This window comes from Salvelinus sp. IW2-2015, linkage group LG16 (assembly GCF_002910315.2).
Source record: "Salvelinus sp. IW2-2015 linkage group LG16, ASM291031v2, whole genome shotgun sequence".
Taxonomy (NCBI): Eukaryota; Metazoa; Chordata; class Actinopteri; order Salmoniformes; family Salmonidae; genus Salvelinus; species Salvelinus sp. IW2-2015.
Window position 1 is genome coordinate 30584200 of NC_036856.1, and position 17500 is coordinate 30601699.

The following is a 17500-nucleotide window of genomic DNA, read 5'->3' on the forward strand; positions in this document are numbered from 1 at the left end:
ACACACACACACACACACACACACACACACACACACACACACACACACACACACAACTCACCATTGTCAGAGGCCATGAAGGTGATGTTGTAGAGGTTATTCTTCACATATGGAGACTCTCTGTCCAGCACAGCGATGGTGGAGATCCGCCCATTTACAGGGTCTATCTCCAACCAATTAGCAGGGTCAAACAGCTTTGAATACCTGGAAATCAACCAAAAGGACGAGAGAACACAATTACAATAGGAAGTAACAAGACACTGTAATGCCTTGGAAACGTACACATTCAACACATATAAAACATCATAAAACATATTATCAGCTAACATGAGCAACCCTGCAATACTCCCCTCTCTCTCTCTCTCCTCTCCGTACCGTATGTTCTGCTGCATGTATCTGTCAGGGTCRTGTGCTGTGAATGTGGTGAGTAGCGAGCCGGCTGGTAGCCCCTCCTCCAGTTTGATGGCTTTAGGGTTGGGGGAGAACTCTGGGCTCTCGTTGACATCTGCAATGCGTACAGACACGGTAGCGGTGGACTGACGGGGCAGGTGGATACCACGGGCCAGGGCAACCTCATTCTCAGCCAGCACCGTCAACACAAAGGAACGACTCCCCTCATAGTCTATGGGCTGGAGATGGAGAGACACGTAAACACGCAAATACACACCAGTTTGCCACACTCATATATACAGACATACAGTTTATTGGCCAGATAGACATACGTTAGCCGCAGTGGAGGCTGCTGATGGGAGGACGGCTCATAATAAATGGCTGGAACGGAGCAAAATAAATGGCATCAAACACATTTTTTGTAATAAAAATAAAMAAATAATTAACCTTTATTTAACATTGAAACCATGTGTTTGATGTATTTGATACKATTCCACTCATTCCGCTCCAGCCATTACCACGAGCCCTTCCTCCCCAATTAAGGTTCCACCAAGCTGCTGTGATTAGCCGTTATAATGTGTGTGTTTATCTGTGTGTTGTTTGTATGTGCAGCATCTGTCTCTGTGTGTACATAAATATACAGAGAGGTACATGTTGTGTGCATAGCCCGTGTACAATATATGTGATGTGTGTATCTGTGTGCTGTATGTACAGTCTGTACTGTATGTATGTATGTATATGTGCTGTGTCCTACCTTGACCACAGTGACCAGTCCCTCGTTGGTGGTGGGGTCAGTGGGGATGGAGAAGCGTCCAGTGGGGTCTCCAGCGGTGATCCTGTACACAGTCCTCCAGGCTGCAGTATGGGGCTGGTCCTTATCTGTCACTGTCAGGTTAGCTACGATCACATTCACACGGTTCTCATGCACATCTCCATAAAACTACAGAGGGAGGGGCAGGGAGAGAGTGATGAGGGAGTGAGAGATTAAACATATATCAGTCTTTACATGGCTAAAAGAAAAGGAATATAACATATACTGTTTACAGGAAACTCACTCTACATCCTTAGATGAAGTTGCGTGGAAAAAGGAATGGGGTGGTGAAATAATTTTCAGTCATGGACAAAGGAACGCAAAGGCTGTGATGATATTAATTAACAAATATTTTGATCTGAATGTGCAAATAATCAGGAATGATTCGCAAGGAAGGTGGATCCCTTTGAATATGAAAGTGGACGAAAAAGAGATTTGGCTCATTAATCTATATAGTCCAAATCAGGATGATCCACACTTCTTCGAAAACATTTATACCAATTTATTGAACTTACAGGCAACAAATGATCTAATCATTATGGTAGGAGACTATAACACAGTGTTAAGTACCTCAATGGACCGTAAAGGTAATCACTCTACAAACTATCATCACCGTGTGAAATCACAAATATTATAGACACATTAGAAATAGTGGATATTTGGAGACTAAAAAACCCCGACCTAGTGAGATATACATGGAGGAGACTTAATCAAGCTAGTCGTCTTGACTACTTTCTTGTCTCTTTCTCTCTTGCATCAAAGGTTCAAAACGTTTTAATAGGAGACAGAATGTGATCGGATCATCATSTAATTGGCATTCACATAACTCTTATAGATTTTCCATGTGGACGGGGATATTGGAAATTTAATCAAAGTTTACTGGAGGACAACTTATTTTTAACTAAGACAAAATAATTTATAACTGAATTTTTCCAGTATAATATAGGTTCAGCAAATCCCCTTATTGTTTGGAATACCTTTAAATGTACCTTCAGTGGTCATTCAATTCAATATTCATCAATATAAAGCAGTTTCTGGCTAAAGAACAAGACTAACAAGGGAAATCATGAACTAATAGTACAGGTAGTACAGATAGCAATAAAAAGATACTACAATATAAAGACCCAGTCTATCTAAAAAACTGGAGGCCTTACACTTCAATGTTGTGATGCAAAAATACTAGCAAAATGCATAGCACTCAGATTAAAAGGGTTTTACCAGGTATTGTTCATCCTGATCAGACAGGTTTTTTACATGGATGATCATTGGAGATAAATTACTGACACTCTAGAAATAATAGAACATCATGAACATATAAGAAGCCAGGAATGGTATTTATAGCAGATTTTGAAAAGGCATTTGATAAGTAAGACTGGATTTTATTTATAAATGCCTGGATTTTTTCAATTTTCGGTAATTCTCTTATAAAGTGGGTAAAAATAATGTATAGCAACCCAGGTGTAAATAGTAAATAACGGCTTCCTTCTCTGAGAGTTTTGATTTGTCAAGAGGGTAAAACAAGGGTGCCCGCTGTCACCATATCTTATTCGATTATTAGCCATCGAAATGCTAGCTATTAAAATCAGATCCAATGACAACATTAGAGGATTAGAAATCCAAGGCTTAAAAAACAAAGGTGTCCATGTATGCACGATGACTCAAGTTTTAAGCTAGATCCCGGGAATGTCTCATTAAATATAATCTTTCTGTACTCTTTGGACTAAAACGAATTTATGATAAGTGTGCAATATTACGTATTGGATCCTTAAAAAATACAACTTTACTTACCCTGCAGCTTACCTATAAAATGGCTGATGTGAAGTAGACGTACTCGGTATTCATATCACAAAATATATAAATAAGCTCTCCACAATGAATTTCAATAGAAAACTTGTAAAAATAGACAAGATCCTGCAACCATGGAGAGGTAAATACCTGTCTATTTATGGAAAAATTGCCCTGATGAACTCTTTAGTCATATCTCAGTTTACTCACTTACTTATGGCGCTGCCTACTCCTGATGATTCGTTTATCAAATCATATGAGCAAAAATAGTTTGCTTTATCTGGGACGCTAAACCAGACAAAATAAAACAAGCCTATCTATATAATGAATATGAATTGGGTGGGTTGAGATTATTAAATATAAAAGCACTAAACCTCTTTCTAAAAGCTTCACTCATTCAAAAGTTTTATTTGAACCCTAAATGGTTCTCAAGTAGATTTAAAAAGAAAAGCTCATCCATTGTTTAAAAATAGCCTTTTTGCCTTTGTGCTGATTGCCATGTCTCATTTTCGATTAATTGAAAATGATACTTTTTTCAAAGTATCTGTCTTTTTCAAACAAGCATTGCAGAGCTGGTTACAATTTCAATTTCATCCCCCTGAAAAGATAGAACAAATATTACAACAAATATGGCTGAACTCAAATGTGCTGGTTGATAAAATACRTGTATTTATGGGAAAGATGTTTGAAAAGGGTATTTTGTTCTTAAATGATATTGCAAATTGTAATGGTAGAGTTATGTCCTTCATGGAGTTATCAGAATTGTACGGGAAGGTCTGCTCAATCCAAGAGTACAACCAATTGATTACAGCATTGCCCCAAAAATGGAGGTGGCGGGTGGCAGCGGGAGGAGGTAGGGAACTGGTTTGTCTGCCCAATATAAAGGATCAAAACTGGCGGAGGAATAAAAATAGCATAAATAGGAAAGTATACCAGTTTCATTTGAGGACCAGGATGTTGACAACTGTGCCATACAGATTACAAAATAGTTGGGAAGAGATTTCTGATGTACCGATTCCATGGGGTTGATATATAAAACAACGCAATATTCAAGACTTCGTGCTTTTCAGCTAAAATTATTATATAAAATTCTTGCCACCAACAAAAATGTTCATATTTGGGGCATAAAATCATCGAAGCTCTGCAGATTTTGTTGTGAGGATACAGAATCAATAGACCATTTATTTTGGTATTGCCCTCAGGTAGCCTGTTTCTGGTCTCAGGAATGGCTGGAAATGCATAACATTGATCTGAAGACCCTAGAAATAGTACTGTTAGGAGATCTGGAAAGACCGGGTCAGTCAATTACTAATATACTAATAATCTTAGTAAAAGTATTTATCTTCAATACGGAACCTGTAGATTCTATTCGATAGATTGAAATTGTACGTTAAATGTCATAGCATAGTTGAAATATATGTGCTGCGTGGAAACACGAAGTGGGTGGCCAGCAGAGATAGATGGGATGGGCTGAGGGAAGCTGAGGGTTGGTATGTTGAATTGGAGACAAGTGGGAGTGGAGTTGCTGTGTGAGAGAAAGAATCATGGTCAAAAGATAAAGGGTAAAAAAAAAAGTCAAAATAAAACATAATAAAAGTACATTTGAATGACACTAAGTGGCAGTGTTTTTACAACTAATGCCGGTTTTCCTGAGGCTGATGCCGTGCAGGTGTTTGTACACATGCATATACACACACTCTCATTCAAATAAACACATACAAGAACACACACATACATGTAATAGTGCCAGACATGCACACAAACATATACAGTGCATTGCTGTTATTGATTGCAGTGTCCTTTGATTCCTTGTTTTAAAAATTGTATATTTTTAATATATTTTTTTTCATTTGTTTGCTGTTTATCTTCTGTTTCTTTCTTTTGCCTTTAGTTTATTTCTCTTGGCTTGTTGTGCATGGGGTTCTTGGGGTGGTCAAATGAATTATATTATTTTATTGTTTCCTTCGGGGGGGGACTGTGGAGGTCTCGAATGTTGAGGGACAGCGATTGCGAGAACTGTGGGGGAATCTTGGAGTTCGGATTCACAAGATTGCGATCTGATAAAAGAAACTTTAACATATATTTTATATCACTATCATCGCACACCATGCACACCTTCGCACACATAGATGCTCTGAGCCTCCTGTTGCGAAAGAATCTGATACATGTTTGATAGTGTCCTTGAATGGCTTGGTTATCTTGTTGGTTTCCTTCTTTTTTCATTTCTAAAATAACTTTCTTTAATGTTACCCGCTCCTTGTGTTTTTTGTAATCGAAAAAATCAATAAATATATAAACATATATATTATATATATATATATATTTGTTTTTTTTGTTTGAAAGATTGTTTCTGTGCGTGTCCTTTGTGTGAGAAAGAATCTGTATTGTGTGCGTGTGTATTGTACTGGTCTGTCTGTCTGTCTGTCTGTCTGTCTGTCTGTCTGTCTGTCTGTCTGTCTGTCTGTCTGTCTGTCTGTCTGTCTGTCTGTCTGTCTGTCTGTGACTTACTGTGTCAGCGGTGAACTCTGGGGGGTTATCATTGACGTCAGTGATCCTGATGATAGCTGTAGCTGTGTTAGACAGGCCGTAGGTGGGGTTCCCCTCCATGTCAGTAGCCTGGATTATCAGTGTGTACTGAGGAACTTTCTGGAAGGAGGAAGACAAAAAGCGGACAGGTTCAGATTACAGAGAATAACATAGACAGACAGTATGTAAACACAAACTCATACACTGCAACAACAAAAAAATGTTTTAAGTCCTGCTGTTTTTACAGTAATTTACTGGCAGCATGTAAATTACCTGTAGATTACCTGTAGATTACTGTAAAATAAGTTACAGTATGTTACCGTTAATTCCAAATAAACTCTGAAGTACAGTATTTTACAGGAGGGTGCCAGTAAGTTACGGTAGAAACAACTGGATATTTTTTTTTACAGTGTACACATTGATACACATCACATGCGCACACACACGCGCACACACACCCACCCACCTCTCTGTCGAGGCCTGCTGCTACAGTGATGATGCCTCCTGTCTTGTTGTTGATGGTGAACATGTTGGAAGAAGGACTCTCAGGGTTCTGAGATATAATCTTGTATCGGAGCATCCCATTGGCTGTCTTAGGGTCGTCCTTGTCCACTGATGTCACTGTCATCACAAAGGACCCTGGGAACGCAAACCAAGCCGTCAATAAAAAATGTACTATGTGTTTGTGTGGGTGCATGTGTGTGTGAATGTGTGCATGTGTATGTGTGTGAGTGTGTGTTGTTACCTGGTTTGGAGCCTTCTGGTACTGATCCGTTGTAGATGGTGTGTGTGAACTCTGGTCTGTTGTCGTTCATGTCTATGACATTGATGACAATGTCTATGGGGTTCTCTATCTGGTTCCCATTCAGGTCCACAGCATGGGCTCGCAGCTAAATTATCAGATAGAGGATCTGGGTTAGGACACGGTTAGGGAATGTCAMGGCATGGGCTCACAGCTAGATGGTCAGATACAAGATCTGGGTTAGGATACAGTTAGGGAATGACATGGCATGGGCTCACAGCTAGATGGTCAGATCTGAGTCTTTCCCTTTAAATTATCATAGAAACGACCCCTCTCAAGCTTGATTGTTCGGGGTTAGAGGAATAGAAAGCCACGGATCTGGAGATGAAAATGACGAGGTATCAAGTTGATTTTGATTGGTCMGAAGCACGGAAACGCCTCCTAATGTTACCACCTCCCAACACCAAAATATGGAAGAGATGCAACCAAGAGCTGCGTTGTCTAAACTAGCAACGGTCACAAACTAACATTCCTATTTAATTAACACTTATGTACAWGAATGTTAAGGTTCTAATATTGTAGAAAACAATCTAATAATTCATTGTATGTGATTCATAATGACATAGGCTAAAGAAAACTAGGTTGAGACATACATTCAGCAGCTCCCCATATTTTGCTACATTGTAGAGCAGTGAGTGAACGCCCTACATATTGCTTACACTTCAGAGGGCAACATTTTGAGGGCAGAGAGAGGGGAAGGGTGTGAGGTATTGGGATTGGAATGGGGCCATTTACTGAGGTTAGTGTACACTTGGCCTCTCAAGGGTGGATCTAAAGACCCTTATGTGGATCTAAAGACCCTTATGTGTTTCTCTCCTAGGGCCTCTCTAACAAGAGAGCATTACAGGGAAAAAGCAGAGTACCCTCCCCCAGTACCTGTCTCCAAAACAGCCATGTTAGAGAAGCCTACCGCTAGGCAGGGAGGAGTAGCTGCCATAACATACTGCTGTTACAGTACCCTCACCCTGTACTCTGTCTCATAGCTGCTATACTGTGTGTGCTGCTCCCTATACCCAGTCTCCAGTAATGCCACGGCAACAGCTCATGAATATATTCATCACAGAGCTTCAGTGACTCTGACAACTACATCACACTGTATGAATATTCATGAGGGAGCCCCACCCTTCATGCAAATGTCCTGCCTGCAGATATAGCCAGAGTTGCTTAAGTGTGTCTCAGTGTGTCTCAGTGTGTGTGTGTGTGTGTGTGTGTCTATTTGTGMACTGCAGATCAAAGGTAACATTCTCAGACTGATGTTTCCAGTCCAACTACCTCAGGGTGACGTTTTACATATGTTTTACATACACCAGCAAAGAATGTGGTCAGAGGGATCCTCTATGTAGGATTCCCTCCTGATTCAGTGAATCTTCCAACCAGGATTTCTGGAAAACCTGGGAAAGTTAGCAGAATTTTGCAACCCCCTACTACACACTTACATGGAAGTTGGAGATGAGTTCGCGGTCGAGGGGTTTGGTCACAGAGAGCTGACCAGAGATAGGGTTGATGATGAAGATCCCGGTCGGAGGCTGATCAGCACCGGGTCCAGTCACACTGTACCGGAGGAGACGGTTCTTATCACGGTCCGACCGGATCTAGACCACAGGGGGAAAGAGAGAGAGAGGGAGAGCAAAAGAGAGGGAGGGAGAGATATTCCCACTTTAGATACAGTTACACAACCACACTTTTATTTAAAACATATTTAGCTCCACTCAACACCATACATAGGCTATACAGTACAGACAGAAAGCATGTATACATCACCGGAATGACCAGAACCGCCTGTCTCTCCACAGATTCGAATATAAATATCATACCAGAAGATTGTGTTAGGAGGAAATAGTGAGCGCTATACACATACACTGTACATACCGTACATATACACTTACACCACTTACCCAACTTACCACACCACACACAACACACACACACACACACCACACACACACACACCACACACACACACACACACACACACACACACACACACACACACACACACACACACACACAACACACACACACACACACACACATACAATAAAAGCCCTCTGAAGCTAGTGGCCAAATGACAGACTTTGCATGACAGTGTGTTTGTCTTCTCTTGATTAGCCCCCCTGGGAAAATGTGTGTGAAATGTGTCCTCTGAACCGGTGTGTGTCGTACCCTGACTAGTTCCTCTGGGAACTGTCCTCGTGAGTTCTCAGGGACGTTGATGGGGGGATGACCCAGTCCCTCTTTACCCGCCTCAGAGATCCGTCACCCCTGACGACCACGCTACGCCATGGAAACATGATCACAGCTGCATCACTGAGTTCACCTGCAGAGAAAAAACATGTTACACACCAATATACGACACAGACAAAAATTATAGACAGACAGATATATTTCTCGGACAAACCCACCCACATCGAGAAGTTATTCCAGAGAACACCAGGAAGAAAAGAAACATACAAAAAACAAATCTCACCACACACACACACACACAACACACACACACACACACACACACACACACACACACACACACACACACACACACACACACACACACACACACACACACCAACACACACACACCACACACACACACACACACACACCACACCACACACACACACACACACACACACACACACACACACAACACACACACACTCTCTCTTTATGTCCCAGAGGTCTCTAGGGGGTGTGCCTGGTGACTCCCTCCAGAGAGCTGGATTAAGGCTTTCATTACTGAGGACCTGATCAATCACCATCCTGGGCTGTGTGTGTTTACCTCAAATGTATTTGCAGCCTAGGAATGCAGTTTAGTTTCCACCACACTCTAATCTGAATCTGAATACAACCCTTTAGCTATAGAATTAGGAATAAAATACTTAGTTAATTACCCACGTAATTTAATAGAATGTCTATTAGACATCACATCCCCTTTCTCTACCCCTCCATCTCTACCCCTCCATCTCTATCCCTCCATCTCTACCCCTCCATCTCTTTTGCTCCATCTCTATCCCTCCATCTCTATCCCTCCATCTCTATCCCTCCATCTCTACCCCTCCATCTCTACCCCTCCATCTCTATCCCTCCATCTCTACCCCCCCATCTCTACCCCTTCCATCTCTACCCCTCCATCTCTACCCCTCCATCTATATCCCTTCTCTATTCTTCTATTTCTCTATACATCTATTGCCCATCCTTCTCTCTCTCCTGCTTCCTTCCCCCAAATCTCACTCCATCCTTTTTCTCTCCCTCTCGCCAAACCATCCCTCCCTTTTCTCAGAGTTTTCTGCTCCATCCATCTGTTAAGAGAGCTAGCTGATTAATAGTTAGCTAACACTCCACTGGTTAAATTTCATCGCTTTTATTCACAGTTTCATATTGGTGGTGTTTTAAACAGCTTTTTATTTTCTCACATTGTTTTCACTGCTCCCACAGAAGGCTGGGAGACTGTAATGGACACAGTAAGTATATTGCACTGCACTATTTCTGGGAACATTTTTACTGGGAGATGTGAACGGGTCGCTGTAGTGGCTCTTTAATGTCTCCCCTTATAGAGACAACCTCCTTTTTTCTCTAATTTACACACAGCAGGCAGCAGCACCTGATGCTATGGGTGTGTCCCAAACTACACTTTATTCCCTATATAGTGCACTACTTTTGACCAGGGCACCCATAGCGGTAGTGCACTATATAGGGAATAGGGTGCCATTTGGGATGCATCCTATACTGTAGCGAGCGCTGCCTTGTTTATGTGGTTATCAGCACTTCACTGGCCATCAAAGGTTAACAGAGTGGACTGTGAATGTTTATTTAGTACATTTAACATGAATGATTCCTTATAAATAAGTAAGAGTGGTCGTGAAACTTGGTTAATTGACTGGTGATGGATAATGTATTCTTATGATGAACTGCTCCTCTGACTTCCATCTCCACATCATAATTATTAATGTATTTTCTCCATACTTACACTCTTATAAAAAAGGGTTCCAAAAGGGTTCTTTGACTGTCCCTACAGGAGAACCCTTTTTGGTTCCAGGTAGAACCCTTTCGGGTTCCATGTAGAACCCTCAGTGGAAAGGCTTCTACATGGAACCCAAAATGGTTCTACCAGGAATGAGAAGGGTCACCTTGAATAGATAAAAGCTTCTGATAAATGACCATATTGTGATATTCTTATTTTATCCATACCTGTTTGTTGTGTTCTGTTGTCTCTCCCTGTCCATCTGTCCGGAGGTGGAGGTGAACGCGTGTGTTCCACTCCTCCTTGGTTTTCTGATCCCTCGCTCGCACCACCAGGAAGGCTCTCCTCCTGTCCGCCAGACGGAGGGCGTGCCGGGCGTACACCATGCCATCTTCACCCAGCCTGAAGTCCACCGCGTCGCCCACCTCCAACAGAACCCTGTCGCCCAGGCCACAATCTGCAAACCTCACTGAAGGGAGAGAGAGAGGGGAGAGCATGATATGAAAACATAGGAAGACAACTTAGAACAGGTCAATATATATATTTCACTCACTCAACCTCACTTGGGTCACTCCAAAGTCAAAGGCCTACACTTCCTAGGTCCTCTTCATGTTTTATTGTAATCTCTATGTGACAATCCTTCACCTTATAACCTTAGAAATATTATAACATCAGCCGTCAACCATGTCTGTCTACTAAACAGAGTGAATCACTTCTCATGTAGTGTTTAGTAGTGTTTGGCTCACTCAGTTACGACACTATCTTTTATGTTATTTGAACAGACCGTGTACTCAGGCAGAAAGAGTCTGTCAGCAGGAAAATGTCAGCTCGAATAGCCAAACATTACTACATTACCCCCAACTCAGTGGGCAGGCAATGCAACTCCTCTAGCTGCACAGAGAGAGTGAGAGGTAAGGAGAGAAAGGCAGAAAGAGAGAAAGAGAGAGAGAGGCACCGAGAGAGAGAGAGAGACAGGAAAAGAGAGACAGAGAGAGACCATAACCTACAGAGTGATTAACCTAGAGAAGAGTCCCCTAAGCAAGCTGGCCCTGGGGCTCTGTTCACAAACACAAAAAGACCCCACAGAGTTCCAGGAAAGCAAAAAACAGAGCAAACTAGAATGCCATTTGGACCTAAACAGAGAGTACACAGTGGCAGAATACCTGACCACTGTGACTGACCCAAAGTTAAGGAAAGTTAAGGAAAGAGAGGCCGCTGTAGGCAGACCTGGCTCTCAAGAGAAGACAGGCTATGTGCACACTGCCCACAAAATGAGGTGGAAACTGAGCTGCACTTCCTAAACCCCTGCCAAATGTATGACCAGATTAGAGATACATATTTCCCTCAGATTACACAGACCCACAAAGAATTWGTAAAAAATCTAATTTTGATAAACTCCCATATCTATTGGGTGAAATACCACAGTGTGCCATCACAGCAGCAATATTTGTGACCTGTTGGCACAAGAAAAGGGCAACGAGTGAAGAACAAACACCTTTGTAAATACAACCCATACTGATCTTTATTTACTTTCCCTTTTGTATTTTAACTATTTGCACATCATTACAACACTGTATGTAGACATAATATGACATTTGAAATGTCTTTATTCTTTTGGAACTTGTGAGTGTAATGTTTTGTCACACCCTGATCTGTTTCACCTGTCTTTGTGATTGTCTCCACCCCCTCCAGGTGTCACCCATCTTCCCCATTATCCCCAGTGTATTTATACCTGTGTTCTCTGTTCGTCTGTTGCCAGTTTGTTTTGCTTGTCAAGCCTACCAGCGGATTCCCCCTTGCTCATGTCTGTTTCTAGTTCCTGTTTACTAGWTTTCCCAGTTTTGACCATTCTGCCAGCCCTGACCCTCAGCCTGTCTGCTGTTCTGTACCTTTCGGACTCTGATTTGGAATACTGACCTCTGCCTGCCCTTGACCTGTCGTATTGCCTACCCCCTGTTCTAGTAATAAACTTTTGTTACTTCGACACTGTCTGCATCTGGGTCTTCCCTAAAAAGTTTCATTACAGTTGTTAACAAACACTTTGGCACTAATTTCAGAACCGTGTGGTCATTTTTCAAAACTCTAGACACAAAACTCAAAACGGTCATTACTTGTAACACAGGCTGTCCAATGTTCAAAACATTGCATTGTGCACTCATATCGTTAAAGAATCCTTGCACTTGCAGAATCATTGGTTCAAATAACTAATTTATCATGAAATACCATAGGACCCTTCATTTTGATCACCCACACACAAGATACCGATAGTTTCACTGTGTAGTTGTCAGGTTTTGGCCAAGACTGTTCGGGTTTTGGTCACTAGATGTCCCCATTGCACCTTTTTTGTACCTTTTGTTTTCTTGCTCTAATTATTGTTTGCACCTGTAGGTCATTCCCTTGTTAGTATTTAAACCCTGTGTGTTCCTCAGTTCCTTGCTCAGTGTTTGTAAGTTAGCACCCAGCCCCAGCCCAAGCCTTGTTTTATTCAGATATTTCTCTTGTTGGATTTTCCAGAGGTTCTCTGGTTTAGTTCTTGTGTATTATTTGAGTAGTCTTTTGAGGTTTGTTTTTCCCTGCTGTTTTTTACCACTTTGTGGAGTTTCTTTTGTATTTTGGAGGTTTTCCATTTTTGTGCCTCTTGGCTTTATTTTTGGACATTGTGGATTTAGTTTCTTTGCCTGAAGATTTTGTTCTTTAATTAAACCACCATCTCTAGTACTGCTGTGTCTGCCTCATCTTCTGGGTTCTGACGATTATTAGTGACTGTTTCTCGCACCGGGTCCTGACAGAATTCTGTCAGGACCCGGTGCGAGAAACAGATAGATGGCAAGATGTAGTAGATGATATAGAGTACAGTATGATGACTTTGATGTTAAGTTGTGTCATTTTGAACAGGTGATTTTAGTTCAATGAACAAATGATCTTAGCTTTATGTGTATTGTATCCAAGCAATTAGAAAAAGTGTTAGAGTTTTGACACATTTGCATTTTGATCATTGGTTGTGAATTTTGTGTCTAGAGTTTTGAAAAATGCATCAAGGTTCCCGAAATGAGTGCCAAAGTGATTGTAAAAAACTGTAATCATACAGAGAGATGTGCTGAAAGCTACATGGTGCAAAAGCAAAGCGCTCACTGCCATCTTATCCTCTTCTCTTCTCCAATATTCAGAATCTACTGTGGAGGAACTAGGGCAGTGTGTGTGTGTGTGTGTGTGTGTGTGTGTGTGTGTGTGTGTGTTGTGTAGAGTACAGTACATGTACCAGTTATAAACAACATGGTTATAACAGCAGTCAGTACTCCACACAGCTAGTGACAAAATCAATGTGCGACAGTGATCACATCAATACAGAAGCAGAGAGCAAGGCCAAATGATAAACATTACACAACTCATGGCTCAGTCGATATAGACTCCAGGAAATACACACTCTCATGTAGGAAGGGACAGCAAACATATGGGGGAGCTAAATGGAGGTGTAGAATAGATGGAAGGACTGCTGTTTAATTCAAAAAGGCTCAGTAGAACTCCAATACACATCACTTTTGTGCCCTTTCTCCTTTGTGTCTGTTTCTCTTCCCCCGTCTGTTCTTCCTCTCCTCCCCCTCCCTCTATCCCTCCGGTCTCTCTCACTCCCCCCTTCCCCTCCCTCGTTTCCTCCCTCCTCGTTTCCTCCCTCCACCAGTGTGAAATCAGTGAGTGTCTGCCTCTGTTGTTTCTCCTTTATTTACTGCCGTTCTGGCTGGGAGTGACACACACACACACACACACACACACACACACACACACACACACACACACACACACAACAAAAGACACCCAGACACAGAGAGGGAATCAGTTATCCAGCCTAGTGGATTACATTATCATTAGATCAGAAGTAGAGGACCTGAGGCAGAGACAGAAGTTAAACGCTAAGCTAGTGAAACAGCACACTAACAAATGCTTAGGCATAGAAACAGCAGTGTGCTAAGCACTACAGCTACAGAAACAGCAGACTAGTAAGGAGTTTGACATAGAAGAAGCAGTGCACTAAGCACTCCAGCAACGACAACAAGATGGCAGCTCTGCTTCTTGCTCCTAAGGAACTATTTTGTTTTTTGTGTGTTATTTCTTACATTATTAGTCCAGAACATGTTTTTTGTGTTATTACATACAGCTGGAAATAACTTTTGGATATCAGAGCGACGGTAACTCACCAGCATTACGACCAAGAATACGACTTTCCTGAATCGGATCCTTTGTTTGTACCGCCCAGGGCAATTGAACTTATCGCCCAAGGCAATTGAACTTATCCCAGAGGCTGCTCCAAGACGCCGCCAGCGGAGAAGAGGTATTCAGAGTGGACTTCTAGTCCGACTAAGGATGCGTGCAAACCCTCCACCACTTCCGAGTATATTACTCGCTAATATTCAGTCTCTGGACAATAAAATAGACGAGCTCAGGGCGAGGTTCTCCTTCAAGAGAGACATCAGGGACTGTAACATACTCTGTTTCACGGAATCATGGCTCTTTCGGGATATACTGTCCCCATCCAGACAGCCAGCTGGGTTCTCAGTACATCGCGCAGACAGGAATAAAGAACTCTCCAGGAAGAAGAAAGGCGTTGGTGTATGTTTCATGATTAACCACTCATGGTGTGATTGCGATAACATACAGAAACTCAAGTCCTTTTATTCACCCAACCGATAAAACCTCACAATCAAATGCTGACCGTATTACCTCCCAAGATCTTCTTCAGTCCCACTCCCAAGATCTTCAGTTACAGTCACATCCGTGTATATTCATTCCCCCTCAAGCCAATACCAAGACGGACCTCAAGGAACTACACTGGACTTTATGTAAACTGAAAACCACATATCCTGGAGGCAGCATTTATTGTAGCTGGGGATTTTAACAAAGCAAATCTGAGGAAAACGCTACCGAAATTCAATCAACACATTTACAGTAGTACTCGCTCTGGAAAAACATTCAACCACTGCTTCTCCCCCTTTCGAGATGCTTACAAGGCCCTCCCCCGGCCTCCCTTTGGCAAATCAGATCACAACTCAATTTGCTCCTCCCTTCCTATAGGCAGAAACTCAAACAGGAAGAACCCATGCTATGATCTATTCAATGCTGGCCGAGCTAATCGGAATCCATGCTTCAAGATTGTTTAAATCACGCGGACTGGGATATGTTCCGGGTAGCCTCTGAGAACAACATTGACGTATACACGGACACGGTGACTGACTTCATCAGGAAGTGTATAGGGGATGTTGTTCCCATTGTGACAATTAATACCTACCCAAACCAGAAAACGTAGATAGATGGCAGCATTCCCGCAAAACTGAAAGAGCAAACCACCACATTTAACCATGGCAAGGTGACTGGCAATATGGTTCAATACAGTGTARTTATTCCCCCCGTAAGGCAATCAAACAGGCAAAACGTCAGTACAGAGACAAAGTGGAGTCGCAATTTAACGGCTCAGACATGATACGTATGTGGCAGGGTCTACAGACAATCACGGATTACAAAGGGAAAACCAGCCACGTCACAGACACCGACGTCTTGCTTCCAGACAAGCTAAACACCTTCGCCCGCTTGGAGGATAACACAGTGCCACCGACGTGCCCCGCTCCCAAGGACTATGGGCTCTCATTCTCCATGGCCGACGTAAGTAAGGTATTTAAGCGTGTTAACCCTTGCAAGACTGCTGGCCCAGACGGCATCCTTAGCCGCGTCCTCAGAGKAGACCAGCTGGCTGGAGTGTTTACGGACGTATTCAATCTCTCCCTATCCCAGTCTGCTGTCTCCTCACTTGCTTCAAGATGTCCACCATTGTTCCTGTACCCAAGAAAGCTAAGGTAACTGGACTAAATGACTATCGCCTTGTAGCACTCACTTGTCATCTTGAAGTGCTTTGAGAGGCTAGTTAAGGATCATATCACCTCTACATCAGGAAACAGCAGAGGGAGCACGTCCCTATCCACATTGACAGGACCACAGTGGAGAAGGTGGAAAGCTTCAAGTTCCTTCGCTTACACTATCTGAAATGGTCCACCCACAGAGACAGTGTGGTGAAGAAGGAGCAACAGCTGAATAAATTAGGCTTGACCCCTAAGACCCTCAGAAACTTTTACAGATATACAATTGAGAGCATCCTATCGGGCTGTATCACTGCCTGATACGGCAACTGCACCGCCCGCAACCGCAGGGCTCTGCAGAGGGTGGTGCGGTCTGCCCAACGTATCACAGGTGGCACACTGTCTGCCCTCCAGGACACCTACAGCAAAAAGATAATCTAGGACATCAACCACCTGAACCATGGCCTGTTCACCCCGCTATCATCCAGAAGGCGAGGTCAGTACAGGTGCATCAAAGCTGGGACCAAGAGACTGAAAAACAGCTTCTATCTCAAGGCCATCATATGGTTAAATAGCCATCACTAGCCAGGTACCACCCGGTTACTCAACCCTGCACATTAGAGGCTGCTGCCCTACATACATAGACATGGAATCACTGGCCACTTTAATTAGGCAAGACTAGTCACTTCAATAATGTTTATATACTGCTTTACTCATCTCATATGTATATACTGCTTTCTATTCTACTGTATTTTAGTCAATGCCACTCCGACATTGCTCATCCTAATATTTATATATTTCTTAATTCCATTCTTTTACTTTTAAATTTGTGTGTATTATTGTGAATTGTTAGATACTACTGCACTGTTGAAGCTAGGAACACAAGCATTTCGCTATACCCGCCATAACATCTGCTAAATATGTGTTTGTGACCAATACAATTTGATTTGATTTGACAGAGCTGAGAATTAGGCAGGTTAGTGTTTTTTGTCACAAATCTTGTTTTGTAGGCAGCTCTGCACTAGCTGGCACAGCCACAAAGTCGTAAAATCTGATTTTACACCTAACCCTAACATAACCCTAACCACACTGTTAATCCTAATGCCCAACCCTAACCTTAAATTAAGACCAAAAAGCACATTTGTTTTTCATGAATTTTTACAATATAGACAGTTTTGACTTTGCAGCTGGCCGCTCAGTTTTGCCTCAATGGCAAGATTCATGACAATAAACGTCAACCTGCGAGAATAAACTACATGGTAATAGCTTATCAGTGCTAAATAGAATAGGGCTGTGGAAATGCAATGCAGTGCAAAGTGCTACTGCTAGGCTACAGCTAACTGTGTGCTTAGCATGTAGAGACACACATATTTCCCACATTACAA

The 17500-nt window shown here is 42.3% G+C and overlaps 1 pseudogene; it reads right to left on the reverse strand.

Moving 5' to 3' along the window:
* LOC111975458 (cadherin-2-like) overlaps positions 1 to 17500 on the reverse strand; it is an 86621-nt pseudogene that overhangs the window by 20846 nt on the left and 48275 nt on the right.